Genomic DNA, 20,009 nt, shown 5'->3' with positions numbered 1-20,009 from the left:
TTTTGTAGGTGAGCAAAATAATGAATGAATCCATTCAAATCACCACCATTAATTTTAATTTGCCACCAGCCCTTGACAACAGTTTTCCTCCTCTTTTGGAGATGTAGTCATGTCATTCATGGTTAGCCAATATCTATACAAGATCATCTGATGTGAAAGTCTGACTCCTCCTCTTAGAACTTTTGAAAGCTACTGCCTCTGCTTGTCCATTCAGCACAGATAGAGAGCAGATAGCACCAAGTAGCTTGGTACCTTGATACTTGGATGGCATTAACAGGGCTGCCCTTTCAAAAATCATTCACCTGAGTCCTGTAGGAGCTCCTGACAGCTCCTACAGCTGTAGGAGCACCTGACAGCCTGGAGGCTGGAAGCTTTCAGGATGTCTCTTAAGAGTACTATGAACCAGAGTGGGGAATAGAGCTGTTGTGGGTTTGCCCCAGTAGACAGCTCAGCCCCACACAGCCTCTCACTCACTCTCCCACAGCAGGATGGGGGAGAGAATCAGAAGGGTAAAAGTGAGAACACTCGTGGATTGAGATAAAGACAGTTTAATAGGTAAAGCAAAAGCCACACACACAAGCAAAGCAAAACAAGGAATTCAATCACTACTTCCCATCGGCAGGCAGGTGTTCAGCCATCTCCAGGAAAGCAGGGCTCCATCACACATAACGGTTACTTGGGAAGACAAACGCCATAACTCCAAACGTCCCCCCCTTCCTTCTTCTTCCCCCAGATTTATATGCTAAGCATGACATCATCTGATATGGAATATCCCTTTGGTCAGCTGGGGTCAGCTGTCCCAGCTGTGTCCCCTCCCAGCTTCTTGTGCACCCCCAGCCTCCTCGCTGGTGGGGTGGGGTGAGAAGCAGAAAAGGCCTTGACGCTGTGTAAGCACCGTGAAACATGCCTGTGTTATCAACACTGTTTTGGTCACAAATCCAAAACATAACCGCATACAAGCTACTATGAAGAAAATTAACTCTATCCCAGTCAAAACCAGCACAACAGGTCATAAGGACACATAAAATGCTAGGAAACATAAAATGTAAGGAAACATAAAATGCTAGATGACTGGAAACTGGTCTGATGAGCAGTGAGTTTGGAGGTGGAAGGGAGTTCAAGGTGACATTTAAGACTGTGAGGGAAGTTTCATCTCAAACTATGAAAATGGAATGCTACAGCCATTGAAGCTGAGGCTGCTTTTGAGTAGTATATAAAGTGTGGCATTTGAAATGTCTATATTTTTATTACAGATTTGATTTTTTTTTTTCCTTAGGTAACAATTAATGAAAGCAATACATTTCTGGTTTCTAGTTCTACTGATTATGAAAGATCCTTGAAATATCCAATGTTTGTTTTACAAAAGAGATGACATATATTACAGATTATTTTTTATTTTTATCTCTAGATAATATAAGACCATGTATTATTCAGTAGGAACTTAACACTGTTAAAGTTAAGGAAAACAATGATCAACTTCATCTGACAATACATCGCCTGCTTGTGGCATTGAAATAAAATAACCATGATTATACTGTATCAAATTCTTTTTAAAAACTTCTTGCATTTTTGATAGAGCACAACTTATTGCCTTATTTATCAATACGTGGAGCATAATTTCCTATTCTGAACTCCTATGCCATACATCTCGTTCAACATCACTTCTAGCAGATAGAGGATATGGATTTTAAAAATCATCTTTTTCTTTTTCTCTTTTTAGATTTTGAATACTTAGCATAATTAAATTCTTTAATACTTCAGATTTTATTTTAAAACCTGCTCTTTTTTAACCTAACATCCCTTAAGTGTAATGTCATGATTACAACCTCCATGTTTTTGAATTGGATTGTCAGAACATGCTAATTTTAAACACACAGTTATTTCAGTGCTGCTCCCACGTGGAAATCTGGGTTCTCCCAGATGACTTCTGTCAACCTTAGCTAACTATGTTGCAATGTTATTTTAATGAGGAGAGAGACCTTTAATTGAGCATCTGGTTCCCAAAATATGTCTGATTTTCACAAAATGGTTGTCCTGCTTTTGGCTGGGATAGAGTTAATTTTCTTCCTAGTAGCTGGTACAGTGCTGTGTTTGGGATTTAGGATGAGAATAATGTTGATAACACACTGATGTTTTAGTTGTTGCTAAGTAGTGCCTACACTAGTCAAGGACTTTTTAGCTTCTCGTGCCCTGCCAGCGAGAAGCTGGGAGGCGGCACAGCCAGGACAGCTGACCCAAACTGGACAAAGGGGTATTCCATACCATGTGATGTCATGCTCAGTACATAAACTGGGTGGAAGTTGGCCCAGGGGGGCAGGCGGTGACCGTTGCTTGGGAACTGGCTGGTCATCAGTCGACGGGTGGTGAGCAATTGCATTGTGCAGCACTTATTTTGTATATTCTGTTGTTATTATTATTATTATTATTATTATTATTATTATTATTATTATTATTATTATTATTTCCCTTCCTTTTCTGTCCTATTAAACTGTCTTTATCTCAACCCATGAGTTTTACTCCTTTTTTCCCGATTGTCTCATCCATCCCACTGGGGTGGAGGGGAGGGAGTGAGCGAACGGCTGTGTGGTGTTTAGCTGCCTGCTGGGTTAAACCACAACACTGGTGTAATATTTTGACTGTTTTTGAACACTCTGTACTTGAGTCAGGCATTTGTAAGAGACGCTGTAGAAAATGCAGACTGTTTGATCAATCTGCATATATTTTATGATACAAATTCATCTTAATAGCATTGAATTTCTTGTAGTTTGATGTTATTTAGACAAGCCAATCCAAAACCAAACTGATCAGCTACCTTCTCTATGCAGGAAACTGTCTCAGGTCAGGTTTGCAGTATGTTTTAGGGTCTCAAAAAAAAACCCCAAACCAAAAAACTAAACTGTATCAAGAGGGGAATTTTCCTTAAGATAGGGTAATTGATATGATTTCATGGTATTGTAACAGACTAGTAGATGATGAAAAGTATTGGACTTGCAAAACTTTTTATTTATTTTTTTTATTATTTGCTTCAGATTGTAACATAATGTCATTATTTGCCTATTGCCTGGCTATAAAGGATAAGAGCAAGCTGACTGGAAGCCCTTTAAAAAGTAGTGATCCATAGACATATTTAAATCATCTTATGTCTATGAATTTTCAGGCTTCTTAGATATGACTTCTATAGTTTATGCATGTGTGACTTTCATACTGAATGCCTGTAAGTTGCTTTTCATGGTATTACAATAGCATTGCTGTAGCTTTGATCTAAAGATATAAACCAGATGAAGTTTGCACAGAGAGGCAATAGCTTTATTAGACCAATTCATTTTAAGAAACAGATGAGTTTTCAAGTAGATAAACCTTTTTTTATATATGAAACAGAAGGATCTGCTTTCAAAACTAAATATATGTACTGCCAATAGTTTATGTTTAGCTTGATTATTGGACTCTAAGCATAGGTTAGAAAAACTGGGCAAAAATGTTGCAGAACAGAGGAGGGGTTACTAAGTATAAAGATAAATTCCTTAGAGATGGTGGGGGTGGAAACCTTTTCCTGTGAAGCATGCAATGACTAAAGGTTTTGGTGAAGTACACTACATCTGAAGTATACAGTTACATAATTCTAGGATTTTGATGCACTGATCATGGAGACGTTTATTGTGGTGTCAGGAAGATAGCTCAGTTGTGTACATTTTTGTCTCTGGGAAGTTCATTTCTGCTAAGGCTGCTTAAAGCTAGAACAACTGGGAAAGAGGAGGTCTGAGGAGACAAAGATATAGGCATGGTCATCTTCCAGTATGGATTGTCATTTCATGATTCTCCTTTTAGGTTTCAAGCTAAGGAGATATGCAACAACCAGTGTTATATAATCATAGGAGGTTCTTTTTTGCATCATAGTGAATTTGTCCACAGTATTTGGGGGTTTCTTCAAAGATGCATGTTGTTTTCTTAGTTGCATAGGTTTTTTGCATAGACTGTCTGAAAACTATTGTGCCCTTTGGGTTATTGGCAAATTCATTTTGGCTATGGGACTGAAAGCATGACATATTCATCATTTGGCTGATACTTACTTCCTTATTAGCCCAATACTGCTTTTGTCTGGCTGTTAAGAATGCTAAAAGGACATACATTTTCTGCTTATCTTTTCTAGGAGGTTTTCATATAGCTAAATGATAGATTAGGTGTTTTGAACTGTTCCCACAAATTTCTTTCATTGTTTTCATGAGGCTTTATTCTAACTAAACACTGCTTATTTGTCTACACTTATCTGCTAATACATATATATATATACTTGGTTGCTATTTGGATGAAGTAAAGTTTAAGATAATTCTTGAATGTACATGAAAAGTTTTCAAAAAGCCTTAACTAATCCTCATGGAATTACATGAAACTTGAAATAATGTGATAACTGCCAAAGGATTTTAGAAAACTAATGAAAATAAGGGTTTTGTCATTATCTATAAAACAAAGGTGTAACAGGGTTAAGAAAAATGGGTAAGCAAACAAATCTGAAAATGGAAATTAAGCCATTTTAAGACTTAAAACCAATTAAATTCCTTTCAGAGAAGCCAACAATTAAGATAGGGAAGGGCTTTTTTGTTTTGTTTTGTTTCTTAATTTGAAAACTCAATACAAGCCTAGAAATTTGGGATATGTAATGAATACGAACATAAAAATATAACTACATTTTCATGTGTCTAATAGGTATATTCTTTAGTGTCTCTATGCATACATTTTCTACAACAAATAATGCATTATACATACCATAAAGCAGACATATAAAAACAAACTCCTGTACATGTGCTGGAAGTAAAAGCAAGACAATGCCTCATTGCAGAAACAGAATTAAAATAATTGATCATTAATAAACAAGTATGTAACTTAACCATGATATAAATAACTCTTCTGATAGATATCATTGGTTTTATAGAGCAGTATGTCTGCTGTGCAAATATGCAAAAGGAGTGATAATGAATAAACATAAACTTTAGGGATTCTTACAAACGCTGAGTAAAATGTTTTAGTTCTGAGTTTGTACATACTCCAAGTAAAGTGCTTTATTTAAAAAATTGGAAAACCCCAAACCCCATGAATTTTAAAGACATAAACTATTGCTGTTCTATCTTACACATTCACAGAAAGATTAAAGAATGTGAAATACTCATGTGGAGAATAGAAACATTGCAAATACATTTTAAATATAACAATTAAATGATAGGCATCTATTTAACTGCAGGTGACATGCAGCAGAACATAATGCATTGTAATAACTTTCAATGCTATTGGTTTATCACCATTTTGTATATGTTATAGCAAACGAGAAATTTCTAGGTGTGTAATCCCTAAGAAATAGTTTAGGCAGAACTCCAGGAAGTGAGTTCAGCAAATTTTAATGAGTTGTAAAAACAGAAACCATGCTGTAACTAATTTGTAGTTAGTTAAGACTCTTTTAATGAAAAATATCTGTTTCTTCATTTAAAATGAAATTTCTATCCAAAATCATTAAATAGGATTCCACAACTGTTTAGTGAAGGATTTTGACACTGTATAGACTATACCTTTTCAATGAAGAATTTTGTCATTGTTAAACTTTGTTTCATCCAAAAAGCAACCAAATATTTATATACTAGCAGGTATGTATAGACAAATAAGCAATGTTTAGTCCGAGTAAAGCCTCATGAAAAAAAAGAAAGAAATTTGTGGGAACAATTCAAAACAATAATATAGTTAAATTTATTCAATTTTTTAAAAACTCTGGTCTCTTCATGTGGTAGTTAACACAGGATAGACCTGAAGAATTTAACCTCAGCGTATGAGTAATTTTCCATTACATTAGATGAACCTCATAGACTAAAGTCTCTCTTTAAAATGTGTGTGTTTATCCAAAGATAATTTAACACTGAGTCCTAACACACTCTCCTAGCTTTGACCTTTCATATTGATTTGTAAGATACTTTGTCTACTGGAAAGAAGATGAAATGAGTCACCTTTGAATCAACATGTTAGGTCATATGATAGAAGCTCATCTTCACACCCACAGAGGAGCTCAGAGAGACAATGGCAGGAGGGGGAACCCAAATAATACCCTGCCAGGGTACTCGCAGCTCCATCACTGTGGAAGTCCCAGCCAACTCTGCATGTGAGAGTGCCTGTGTGCCTCTAAGGGTGAGAGCACAGTGACGGCTGGCTATTGGGACCAATAAGACAGAGAGGGGAGCGGCATGGGGCTGTTGGTATTGTCTGTGTTCTTGTGAGTGCTCTGAATGTCTGCCTGTTATCTGTGTGGCTGACCACGTATGTATGTGGTGTATATGTGTGCTCTGTGTCCATGTGCCTGCTTCAGTCTTGCTGCTGGTTGGACCTGGGGACATGGAGCTGTGGCAGCCTCATCTCTTTTGGGCATGACATATTTTCCTCTAACAATATCCATCTGCTATTTATATAAAATGTCTTCTAACTTCCAGGTAATCCTCTATTTGTGATGTATCATTATAAAATTTCCTTTAAAATATTTTCAGTACATTTGAGGAATGACAGAAATTAATTTTAAATTTAAGATTACTCTCCAATAATTGAAAATGGTTAATAAGTAACTGAGAAGAGGATTGAAATTAAGTTATAAACAGAGCCACACAAAATTGTATTTTGATTTTAAGAACTTTTGTATAATGCCCTCTCCCCAGTTTTAGTTCATCTTGGTTTTAATCTATGACTTTTTCTTCGAGCTTCAGGTTCAAATGAACTTCTCATGTCAAAGCAAGATTCAATCAATCCAAATGAGTTGCTTAAGCTTTCATGTCAACACCAAGTGAAACTGCAAGCAGCTAGTTAATATAATTCCATAAGAGACCCATTTTGTTTCTTGAAAGCTTTGTGTGCATTAGGAAGTCTGCTGAAGAGATTCAAGTCTGCAGAAAAAAAACAAGTCCCAGAAAATTAGCCAAGTTATATTGTAGCAAATAGCACAAGATGCTGAAGCATGGTTAATGACTAAACTACTGAAAAAAAACCCCAGAATAGGAGGAGCATGGCATTGCAAATGGGTCAGCGAGTGTAATTTACTTTTCATAGGAACTGTTTGCTACCTGATTGTACAAGCATTTTTGTATAATTTTTAAGCCACTTTTGAAACTGATATTTCTTCCTGCTACCATACTCAATTTGATTTTTGGGGGAAATCTGATTTCTCACCTTTCTTTATATTTCATAATCCCCCCCTCCTCATATTTTTTTCAAATATTTTGAATTGAGTGCAAAGTGACTTTTTCACATTATATAAAATTATTTCAGTAAAATATTTTGCATTGCCTTTTTTATAAGACTTATTTCTGAGTGTGCACAGTTCAGTGGTTTGAATATAATGCCAGCAATGAAATAATACCAGTTTCTTTTCCAAAATGAGCGTGAGGGATGTCAGCTTTGCTTTGCTTATTGCTAACTTTATGTTATTGTTCTGCTTTTTTTAAAGGATGTGGCCGGGCAGCAGGGAATGATGATCTCTGTTTTACCTGTCTTGACTGCTGTCTGTTGAATCAAGTAGAACTTGCGGAAGAAGAGGGAACTCAGCCTTTCTGTGGGATCAGCTAAGGTTGCTGAACTGGGGGAACCTTCTGGAGTGCAGGGAAGAGCATTCAAGCATGCAGAGGGAGTAATGAAAAAGCAGAAGGACACTTTCAGCAAATGGATACTGACAAATTGTGAACAAGAACAGGCTGACCTGAGATATGATGGAAAGAAACCTTGTGGGATCCAGAAGAGACTGAAGATTTTGTTTCTGAAAATCACTGAGTTGTTGGAAAAAAAACAAACATGCAAGAACAGTGTAGGGAAGAGGGGATGTTTCTGTAAAACCCTTGTAATTCTTCCCAGAAGTTGTGCTATTTCCCTTTTAAAATATATGTTCAAATAATGTACTGAAGCCTATATGAAGAATTTACAAAGTTATTTGATATTTTTATGGGGCAAAGTAAGAAAAAATCTAAAAATGAACTCAAAGCCTTGCTTATGTCAATATTTCATTTCAAGCATATTTTTTGGTTCAAGACACCTTAAGAATAGTTTAGCATTGTTAAATGTGCTGGTTTTGACTAGGATAGAGTTATTTTTTTCCATAGTAGCTTGTATATACAAAACCTATGCTAGGGTTTGGATTTGTGACCAGAACAGTGTTGATAATACAGGGATGTTTTAGTCACTGCTGAGCAGTGCTCACACAGAGTCAAGGTCTTTTCTGCTTCTCACACCAGCCCACCAGCGAGTAGGCTGGGGGTGCACAAGAAGCTGGGAGGGGACATAGCTGGGACAGCTGACCCCACCTGACCAAAGGGATATTCCATACCATATGATGTCATGCTCAGCATATAAATCTGGGGGAAGAAGAAGGAAGGGGGGGACATTCGCAGTGATGGCGTTTGTCTTCCCAAGTCACCGTTATGCATGATGGAGCCCTGCTTTCCTGGAGATGGCTGAACACCTGCCTGCTGATGGGAAGGAGTGAATGAATTCCTTGTTTTGCTTTTCTTGTGTGCACGGCTTTTGCTTTACCTATTAAACTGTCTTTATCTCAACCCATGAGTGTTCTCACTTTTACTCTTCTGATTCTCTCCCCCATCCCCCTGCGGGGCAAGTGAGTGTGTGGTGCTTAGTTGCCAGCTGGGGTTAAACTATGACATTAAAACAGTGTCATCACTTGAGTATCTCATGGCAACACAGCAGTTTCAGCAAGGTAAAGGAGTATTTGTCTGTAGGCTTAACAATCTAAATTCTACTTTTAGCTGAAATCAATGTGTACACTTTTAACACTTTCAGACAGTTTTTTCCAATATATAAAATAATTTATATTACTATTAATTACATAATCTGGTAAACTTTAATATTTGAAGATGCTTCTAATAACTGCTTAAGTGACTGGACTTCAGATCATGTCATTTAGGTAAGCAGTGGGGTAAGGAAGCAGTGGGACAAAAGACTACAGTTTATTTTCTTTAAAAAACTTACACTTGGAAAACTTGCGCTCTCTTAGTAGTAGAGGGATATTTGACATATTGCATTCAGAATTCCAGTTTGCAGATCTACCTACATTTCTAGATTTATTTTGAGATCCTCATATACATATATTCTTACTTCAAAGCATCTCTGGCACGTAACAGTTGCTTCTAGGACCTAATATCTCCCATAGTCTCATAGCTTCATCGCCTATAAAAACCAACAATAATGTGTGTGGATATTTTGGAATGCAAAGGCTGTATCTGTTACGGAGTTAGTATCTGCTGCAGGAGCATCCTGCCATTCCCTGGCCAGGGGAACCAATTTGCACATGCGTATTTTATTTAATACTCAGGAATATCTACAGTATGGCTATACAGCACATTATGTTAGGAGCACGTAAAGACATGGTATCTAACCTTTCTGTCAAGGCAGCATGAGAACACTGCCCAGCAGACCAGTGTCCTCTAGCACTCATTTTCCTCCTGACTTACTCAGGACACCACAGACTCCTGGTCTAACCTTGGGAGACTGCAAAGGGCCGGCAGAGTCAAATCTGGTCTAACTTGCATTCATGTTATATGGAGAGTAGAGTCTGCAAACAGGACTCTTCTTTATTCTGTACCTTTGCTTCTCAGCCAAAAAGAAGTCAGATTCACATTGGAGCAGACTAACAGGACAATCAGGAATTAAGGCCTGAATGCAAAATAAGGGTGAGAAAGCTAAATTTAGTTAAGTTTTTTTTTTCTGTGCAACATTTACTTGTGAAACATTTACTTTTTTCTATATTGTTTGTTACATGCCATATTCACTGTCCGATTTCTGGGTTTTTTTGTTTGTTGGTTTTTTTTTAAATACTGAGTGAGGTTCTATTACATAGAAATCCTGAAATCTCCTTACCTTCATTTATCTCTCATTTTCTTTAGGAATATGCAATCCAAAAGATTCAGGATAATTGTTTTCATAATTGCAAGAACTACCTCTGAAAATGCATGCCAACAAGGACTGGAAAGGATCAGATACAAAGTCTGGAAAGGATCAAATATAAAGGCTATGAGTAAGTGTCTTCTCTGAACAACTTCACAGCCTGACTTACTACATCTCTGACAGTTCATTCCTATGTATTTCTTGAGTATCAGCTGACATTCTTGAACAGGTTTCTGACTGTAGAGTGTTTTTGTGAAAATAGGAAATAATATGGTAGAGACCAAATTAATTTTCACCTGTGACCTCAAAACTAATTAAGCCATTTAATGAACTTACTGAAGTGCTATTGCTGTGCTCAGAATTTTACCATATAAAACATGAAAGTTACTTTGGTTTCAAGTGGAAAAAAATATGCTAATCTGAATTCAAAGCATTGTAAGCTGAAAAAAAGGTCATAAAAGTTCAGTATTTATTCTAATTAACACCCTGAATTAGTTATTTAGATGCTTCATAACTTTTCATTAAGAATCTACCCATACATCATATGACACCTCTTTGACAATTTTGCAGAAATCTATTAATAAAGCAGGGGTCTTTTTCAGAACAGATGGTGTCTCAAGAACTTGATACTTGATATAACATCCATATAAATAACTCCACAAACATTGATACTTTATCTTCACTTATCTGAGTGAATTTATCAAGTTTGCTCTAAAGCCTGAAGTGTCTCATGTTGTTGCTCTTTCTATTCCCCTGATCTGCAATCTGCCATATCATGCACAGTCCCTTCTCTCTTAGCGATAGTGTAGCTTTACCTGCATCTACTCTTGCGGCAGTATCTTAAAGAAATATTTTTGCCTTTGCCATTTTTGAGGCCAAAATCATTGTTGGTATTTAAAATAGTAACTTAAAATGTTAAGATTAAGGATTTCCAAATACTCTTAAATTTTACATCTGAAAACTCGTTAAAAGGAAGTAAGTCAGATGAAAGACTTTCTAGCTTCTGGTAAATGACATTTTGATTAAAATACTTAAGGTTTAATGTGACAAAGCAGTCTGTCCTGGTCAGTACTAACACAGTACCGTTACTGTGAGTTTACTCCTTTAGTTTGTTGTTAGAAAGGGAATACTTAGGAATCAAAAAGATCACATTTAAAAAAAAAAAAATCAAACATAACTTTTATTCTGGTTTTGTACTTCTTTTTGGTACAGTTTAAAAATCTTGTTTTATTGTCCTTTATGGTTGTTGCTTAATCATTAGATTTACTTTGATTGGAAAAAAAACCCAACCAAACAACAATCTTCCCCCCCCAACCATGTTACACACAAACAAAAACATCCTCATGAAAATTCACAGATTTTCTGCCTAACCTCTGATACAAGGTTTCTATACTGAGTGAACTGGCAATCCTAATTTAATTAGTGAGCTAGAATAATTACATTTTTTTCTCTTCAGTGTATGACACAAAGCATGTATATGACATTTCCCTCTGTAATGTATGTCATATAAAATGTTATTTTCGATTAACATGAGGATGAGCCCAAGTTGCTAAGGGCCCTGATGAAGATCACTCTTCTTCAAAGTAGAGAAGAGGTAGAGGCATTATTTTTGTCTGAAGACAGAGCAGCATTCCTCTCAAATAATTTTTAATTATTACTTTTGTCCCCCTTCAGTAACTAAAAGTTAATTGTTATACTGAGCATTCCTCTATTTAAGAAAGAAAACATGGGAAAAAATAAGCAAAGGAAAAAATGCATAATCTGGTCTTGCCACTTTGGAACTAATATTCTTAATTTCAGAAAGAGGACCTTTACCACTGTCACGGAGGCTTAAAAAATCAAATTAGGCAGGTCATAGATTAAAAAATAAACTTTATTTAAACCAAATTTTTTTAGGAGAAAACTAACTAGAAATGAGGCTTCAACACTCCGATGGCAGTAAACCACAGGTTCAGGATGGTGTACAAGGAATTAATACTGCACAGCCGGCTTTAGAAATGAGGATCCAAAATGTGCACAATGACTCACCTACAAGATGAAGGCTCTCAACCTCAAGGAGTTTCCCTGGGCAGCGTCCCGACCCAAGGGGAGAGTCCCCAACTGCAGACCTGCTGCTCCGAGGAGGACTGACTCTGCTTGCCCTCCAGTGGGGCTCCATTTATACCCTAGTCGAATCTGACCTGTGGTCAATTTTAATTGGCTGAGGGCCTTAACTTTCTTACTCCTTCCTGAGGTGTATACGTGACCATAATTACTGGCCCAAAAGTGTGTACGTGACGGTCAGCACTCGCCACCGTAAAGGTGCGAAAGTAAGGGCGCGAAAAGTAAGGACACAGTGGTCTTAATGCCCCCAGTCTTTATCAGGGTGTGTGCACCTGCCACAACCTCTTTCCATTTCTTTTATGAATACAATGACTATGTAACTAGCTAGCATGCTATGTTGGTCCTGTTTTGGATGCCTGCATTTTTTTCTAGAATATTAGCATTCATATTCTTGCTTTTTAGTACTTTATACTATTGACAGGCTCATGTTGCTAATTTCTGAATCTAGATTTCAAATTTTCCAAAGTCAGACTTAGAAGTCTGGTTATTCTTTTTACAGAAAAATGGTTCATGAAAATATTTATATGTAGTTGACTTAAAATTTTTCACAAATTAGATATGTGTCTTCAGATATACCTATTTCTGGGTTTGCATCTAAATGATTTTTCCATTATCAGTAAATATTTATGCAACTGGTGTAGCTGAACTTTTAATTTTGTCTTTGTGTCACTTTTTTCTCATAAAATTAATTTCACTGTATTCAACAAGTGTTCCTGAGGTATTCAATTCTGACAGCTCAATTTGCCAATTAAAAAATGGTTTTGTAGACTGTTTTCCTCAATAGCCCATTGGGTAGTTTATATATATACAGATAGGAGTTGGCATAAATTGCTTCTTAATTGCTTCCTCCTAAATTTGTTCCTACTTCTTCATTATATTACAGCTTGCATGTCTACTGAAAATGCTACTTGGATCCTCTTCTGGCTTGCTCCTTGTGTTTCTTTTACTTTCAGGTCTTTACACAATTCTGTCTCTACTTATGTCACTCTGATTAACAGAATCAAGTTATAAAGTTATAATCAAGGTAATTGTTCTCTGTTGTATTTGGCTTTTAACGTTGTATTTATTTTAAACCCAAAGCAGGTCTAGTGCCTGGAATTTCTTTGGGTTTTTTTTTTTTTTTTCTTATGTCAGTTAAACTAATATTTTCTTTACTGTTTTTCATCTGTACTTACATTTTTCTCATATCTCTACCATTAAACCCATCCTTTTGTTACTTTTCTTTCTTACTTTTAGCACCTTTTTTTGTATACCATCTTAGTAATATTCTAAACAAATTGAAGGAAAGGGTTTGTCTCTCCACAAACAGAATAAGCACTAAACTGAGAGTCAAAACTCTCAAGTGGAGGAGAGGTATGTAACTCATCTGTTTTTTGGAACAATGAGAGCAACAAACCTTTCCAACCTTTTTTTTTATTCTATGTACTTTTTTTAGTAACCGAAAAGCGAACCATTATTTAATTCCTGTATAAAAAATGAAAAGGAAAAAAAAAAAAAGGTCAAACCTCAGTTTCCTATATCCTAACCAATGTCCCTGATCTTTAGAAAATCATACATATATTGTACATTTTCTGTACAGTTTACCATTTACAGCACTATTTTTTAGTCTTTGCTGAAAAAAGCTGTCATTTAGAATCTTAATATATAAAACAAGCTTCACATATATTTGAGAATTGTACTGTCAATGTCTACAATTTCTTGAATTTAAGATCTATTGCAGTCTGGGAAGTGAATACAGCTCTGAAGCCAAGCTGTATTCACATATGCCTATATACAAACTTTTCCACAACCAGAGCCCAAATTTGAATCTAAATATTTCAATATTCTTCTTAATATTCTGAGTCCAACCACAAAAGTATTTCAAAGATTGTTATAATCATGTCTCCGGAGAAGCTTGTGTGCTTTGTGTAAATGATAAAACCTCACAGGTTAGTTTTATGCTTGTTTTAGTATTGCTGTTTATTTCTATTTTTCTAGAGAAGTTTTTGTTTGTTCTTATAAATTCACCACAAGACAGACAAGTAAACTCTTCTTTTAGTATTTTATTTCATTCAGGATAACTTCATCTTTATTTGGGGAAAAAGACATATCTCAGGGTAACTTTCAGTATTCCAAAATATTGGGTTTTTTACATTATGTCATATTGGATCAACCAATTTCACAAAATAGTGATGAGAGATGGCAAGTAGGGCAATATCTGACATGAACAGGAAATTATAACATCACTGTTTCTTTCTGATTTTCTGAATGATGAAAGAGCAAAGTAAGTTAGTAAATTTATTCTTGGGATCATCAAAAATCAGAAAGCAGAAAAGTTTGGAAATTATGAAGTCTTTTGAAGACAGTTCTTTTGTTCTTTTGACTGAACTTCCAGAAAGTGTTAATCACAGTCCCCAAAAGCTTCTAAGAGATCAACCAAACTAGATTAGTGAGACAAACTGCAGAATTAATTGAATAAATTATGGGTATATGAAATAAGGTAGCAGCAGTAATCACAGTTATTAGAGTTTGCCACCTGCCTAGGGATTAGCTTCCTATGAGCCTCATCATAGTAATGTTTTAATAAGGGGTTTGGATGAAAGTGAAGTAGTGGCTTCACAGCGTTTTATGGGAGTTCTTTTCCTACTGATCATGTGTAGCACTGAAGAAAATGAAATGCATGCAACAGTATTAAAGAATTTTTTCCATTGTAGTTGTCCTATGTGCTATTTCACTGAGGTGAAGCTCCTCCAGACCTCCCAGTGGAAGTTCTCATCTTCCATAAAGAATCTAAAGTAGGGTTAAAGTGGATATGTAGAGATCTAGATTGGGAGAATTGCTTCTCTAATCATCAAGACTTGGATACTAGTTAGGTACCAGTGTTAAATGGACTGAATCCCACTCTGCATAGTTAACTTGAATTCACTGTTGTTGAGATTATTTCAGTGATATAGAGATACAGACATTTTCATACACAAAACCACATTGTTTCCTACAGCAAAAGACAAGCTGAATAAAACAGGAATAAAAAGGGGAAACATTTTATTTGTTTAACTACTACACGAATTATATTATCCTTGTCTTTAAAGATAAGGGGTCTGTTTTTTACACATCTTTCAAAATATTTTTTTCCCTGTTGAGAAAATGTGATCAAATACCTGGTTTACGACTTTTTCATAATGACAGACTTTGGATGACAATAAGTCAAATATGTGAAAATTTTCAAAATCAGATACAAGGATAGAGACAGTTGGCTAATTTTTGTTCTCTTTAAATAATGTCTCTGAATAGATTTTTTCCCAAACCAGCAGTAAAATTGCTCAGTGTTGATGAATTTGATGGAATGAAATTAGCTCAGTGTTTTTGCAACTGAGTATTTTGATGAATCACTTGTCTCTTAGCGACTTAAAATAAAATTCAGCTCCACAAAGAGAAGCCTGATGTATTAGCACAGAAGAAAATGTTATTGAGAAAGCAAGTTTTTGAGTGAGAAGTTCCTCAAAATCTATATATATATTCATTTAGCATAGTGAGGTTCTAATGTTGAGAAATGTCATCATCTGTACTTATGGTCAGGACTTTTTATATCTTGTCTAAAAGAAATTACAGGAATTCTTGTTTTGATTATGCATGAGAACAGCATATTTTTCCTGCCATTTTGTTCATGTTTTCTTTGAGCATTTCTGTAGTAGTACCTACAAAAAGATATATTTTCCCATCCAGGAATAAGCATATTCTACAAATGATAAACAGAGTTCCTCAGGAAAAAAGTTGAGTGGTCAGCAAAACAGTAGTGTTTTAATTGCTGATAGCATGTATATTTATGGCTCTACTGTCTTCAGACAAAATGCAAAAAAAATAAAGACAACTCTCCTAATCAAGAACTGGTTACAGCTGATTACATCTTTTATTGATAAAAGGTATGTAAAGACAAGAACTCAGCTTCTTAAATAAGCTTAATAAGCTTCAGTTGCATTTCTTTGGTTTCAATTGCATCATATCACTTTTATGTCAAATGAAAACCAGCATAAACTGATCTATTAAAATACAAAAATACATTACTGAGTTCTGTGTAACATCCAAAAAAGTATTTTCAGATGTGCCTTCATTCATGTTAAGTACTCACTGTCATGAGGTATTAAAAAGCTAAACAGTCCTTGGTAACCACAGTCAAATGTTAAGTAGATGTTTGCCAATAGTTCACAAACATGTAAAAGAAGTATGCCTTAGGGAGTCTTTAAAAATTAAACACTTAAGGAATGTAGTGTTTCAAAATTTTTATCTATATTTGGATCCCAGATTTTCCTGATAGAGTATTTAGTATGAAATGATACATACTGTAAAAACACACAGAACATCTAATGAGCACATGATCAATTTCTACCAGGATGCATCTCTGTGCCACAGGAATTTTCTTCAGGGACTGTAAACATCCTCATTAGTCACTTAGACAAACCAATCAGCTTTTCAGTAATTAGGAAAAAAAAAAAAAATTGAAAACTTTATTTTGTATTTTTTCCTTTATTTTTCAGAAAAAAGTCTGTAAAACTAGGAATCAGTAAAAACAACGCTTGCAAAAAAGTTGAATGAGCATAGATATTTCTAAAGCTTCAGTGAGATTCTTAATGAGTTTGTACCAGTATTTCTCTATGAACTCAGTTGCTTTTGACATCACTACCGAGTTAATAAGCAGCATTTACAACAGCAGGAAACATTTCATAGTGTAACCTTTACACGACTATTTTATTAATCTAAAAAATTTCAGCATTAAAAGTTTAGAATGTTGTTTTTGGACAGAAAACTACCATACAAAGGAAAGGATTATTGTCACACAAGGCTTACAATGGAAAATTAAGATTCTGAAAAATGCATTGGGCTAGATAATCCTCCTGAGCTAGGAAATGTAAATAGAAACTTGGTGGTATGATCAGAGAAATAATAAAAAATGTCAGGTTTAGATTCCAATATGTCATCATTTTCAGTAGGAAAATAGTAAGCACTTTTTGTTACTATTTCTTTGTAGTTTCTCATCTCTGTACCTGATACAGAAGTGAACAGCTGAGCTTCTTTGTGACATCATCATTAACAACCAGAAAAATAAAATAGTTATCACCAAGTCAGTAATGCAGTCACTTCAGACAGGATATGTTAAGCTTTTCAACTTCCCTCTTCACTTAAAAAGTACAAGGAGTGCAGGGTTTTTCTAAAGAAATTAAGTAGAAATTTATTTATCTTTAAAGCCTGATACAGTTGCTCACCAATTTCCTAATAAAAATTGCATATTATTGATGGAGCATGAGGACATTTTTTTAAAAAAAAAATCGGCTTTCGTAGTTAAGAAGACTGACTATTTCATTTCAAAGCTGTTTACAACAGTAACAGACTTCAGGTAATGAAACAATCCATTTAAAGTGCATCTTAGTTGCCACACTTCTTTTGAATGTTGTCGTGGTTGAACCCCAGCTGGCAACTTAGCACCACACAGCCACTCACTCACTCCCCTGCGGTGGGATGGGGGACAGAATCAGAACAGTAAAAGTGAGAAAACTCGTGGGTTGAGATAAAGACAGCTTAATAGGTTAAGCAAAAGCCCCGCACACGCAAGCAAAGCAAAACAAGGAATTCATTCACTACTTCCCATCAGCAGGCAGGTGTTCAGCCATCTCCAGGAAAGCAGGGCTCCATCACGCGTAACGGTTACTTGGGAAGACAAAATGCCATCACTCCAAACGTCCCTCATTCCTTCTTCTTCCCCCAGATTTATATGCTGAGCATGACGTCATATGGTATGGAATATCCCTTTGGTCAGCTGGGGTCAGCTGTCCCAGCTATGTCCCCTCCCAGCTTCTTGTGCACCCCCAGCCTCCTCGCTGGTGGGGTGGTGTGAGAAGCAGAAAAGGCCTTGATGCTGTGTAAGCACTGCTCAGCAGTAATGAAAACATCTCCGTATTATCAACACTGGTTTCAGCACAAATCCAAAACGTAGCCCCATGCTAGGTACTGTGAAGAAAATTAACTCTATCCTAGCCAAAACCAGCACATTCACCACCCCTTATTCCATACCATTTACGTCATGCTCAGGTCCCACTTATCCAATACATCCTCTTTAACCACCACCACCCCCTTCCCATGCTTTGATATAATACACAGATATCATTCCCTTAGTCTATGGACCACCCCTGTGAATCGTCTTTCAAATGTCCACAAATGTCCACAAAAAGTCCATTGAGTTCATTTAAGCAAAACCTGATTTAACAAGCTTTGTACAAAGGTTCTTTGCAATAAATGCTGGAGCTGTACCTGTAGCACCTTTTTTGTTACTTTAATGGGGGTGTTTGTTCAGCGAAGATAGATTCTGCTCATTATTGTTGCAGCTCAGTAAAGTTAATCTTGCACTGTAGCAGTGGACTGCTACGGAGCAAGATTTCCCACGCAAAAGGTGTCAGGTTTTCTCCCTGCCCTGTATCTCTGTACCAGCGTGACATCATGGAGGATAGATCTTGCGGAAACCTTACAAGCATGGACACTTACATCCATATTGTTAAATGCATTTGTTCCAGGAAATTGTCCATGAGTCCCAGACAAAGGCAGAGGAGCCCATATAGGCTGAAATTAGCTTAAACAACGGTAAAGCAGACCGGCTATGCCCACGCTTGGCCTTTAATCTTTGCTGTCAACCATATAATGTCTCTGTAAATCTAAGACATAAATAACGTTTCATGAGTAGGGCTTTTTATTCTCTCAGTTCAAAGTGTCCAGAATCGTGGGAGGACTGTCATGCAGCATACGAGAGTGGTGATTTTCATACCACAAAACCGAGTTTGCCTCCTGCGAGGCTGGAGAGCGGCTTGAGGATATAAAAGATTGTTTGAGGATGCTAAGGTGCCTGGGACAGGCAAAGAATCACGTTTGGTGCAGTCTCATCCATAATGCCTCTCAGAAGTGATCCCTACAGTGAAACAACCCCTGAAGCACACCTGGCCATTATCTTGGACAGATGATGGTTGGAACAGCCCAAGACAGAGGCAGGGAGCGAGCAAGGGAGTATGTGAGACGGAGTCCATCACTCAAACGTGCTTCCCCAGCCTTCTTTTATTTAGCAGAGTAGGCGTGTTTACTATAAATCCAGAAAAGTCTTGTGAATGAGAGTGTTCAAAAAACATTGCATAGGATATTCTTAAACACCGATATTTTTCTCATTTTGTGGAGGAAACAAAACCAAAAGACATCCAATGGAAAAACGAAAACGTAACAGAATTTTTTTGAGAACCACTGAGTCATCTCTTTTTGCAGTTGTTGATATATTACAGCACAGAAGACTGTACCTTTTGTTCTGGAACAGTTTTCTGTTACCTATTCCGTATACACTGTTGTTCTTCTGGCAGCTCCGTTTTGCTTCCTTCAAAATAAACACCTCTGAATTTATAAAACAAATTAATACAATAATCATATTAATTACTGTTTAAGACTTCAATATAACTGTAAGAAAAACAAATCAAAAAGGCTAGAGTTAAAAGTAAAACATTTTGAGAACACCAAAATAAAATCAGATACACAAATGAATCCCTCAGACTTAACCTGAAGTGAAATATTGTTTGAGACCATCATGTCAGCCTACATTTTTGTATTAGGGAGCTGTCAAACCCAGTAGCCCAATGGAGAAGAGACTGCTTCAGCCCCACATCCCCATGTCAAACCAGGAGGCAGGCTGAGCATGTATTCCCAATGGGCACACGCAGAGATAGACATATGCAACACACCCACACAAAAATACACAGCTGGCCACACCAATCACAGACACACAGAGAACGCACATGAACACAGCGCAAACAACCTCATCCTGCTCCTCTCTGTGGCTGGTCAGGATAAAGGCCGCTTAGAGGAAAATATAGATGTGTATATACACACCTGTGCAACGTGGATCCCTCTAGCTCAGACATTTGGTCTGCCCAGTAGTTGCCCCCGGCTCCCAGTCTCCCCAGTTGCTGGCACCTGCACTGAGCCCCTGCGCTGCAGCC

The sequence above is a fragment of the Aptenodytes patagonicus genome, chromosome 1, assembly GCF_965638725.1.
Source record: "Aptenodytes patagonicus chromosome 1, bAptPat1.pri.cur, whole genome shotgun sequence".
Taxonomy (NCBI): Eukaryota; Metazoa; Chordata; class Aves; order Sphenisciformes; family Spheniscidae; genus Aptenodytes; species Aptenodytes patagonicus.
This window is presented reverse-complemented; position numbering follows the sequence as displayed.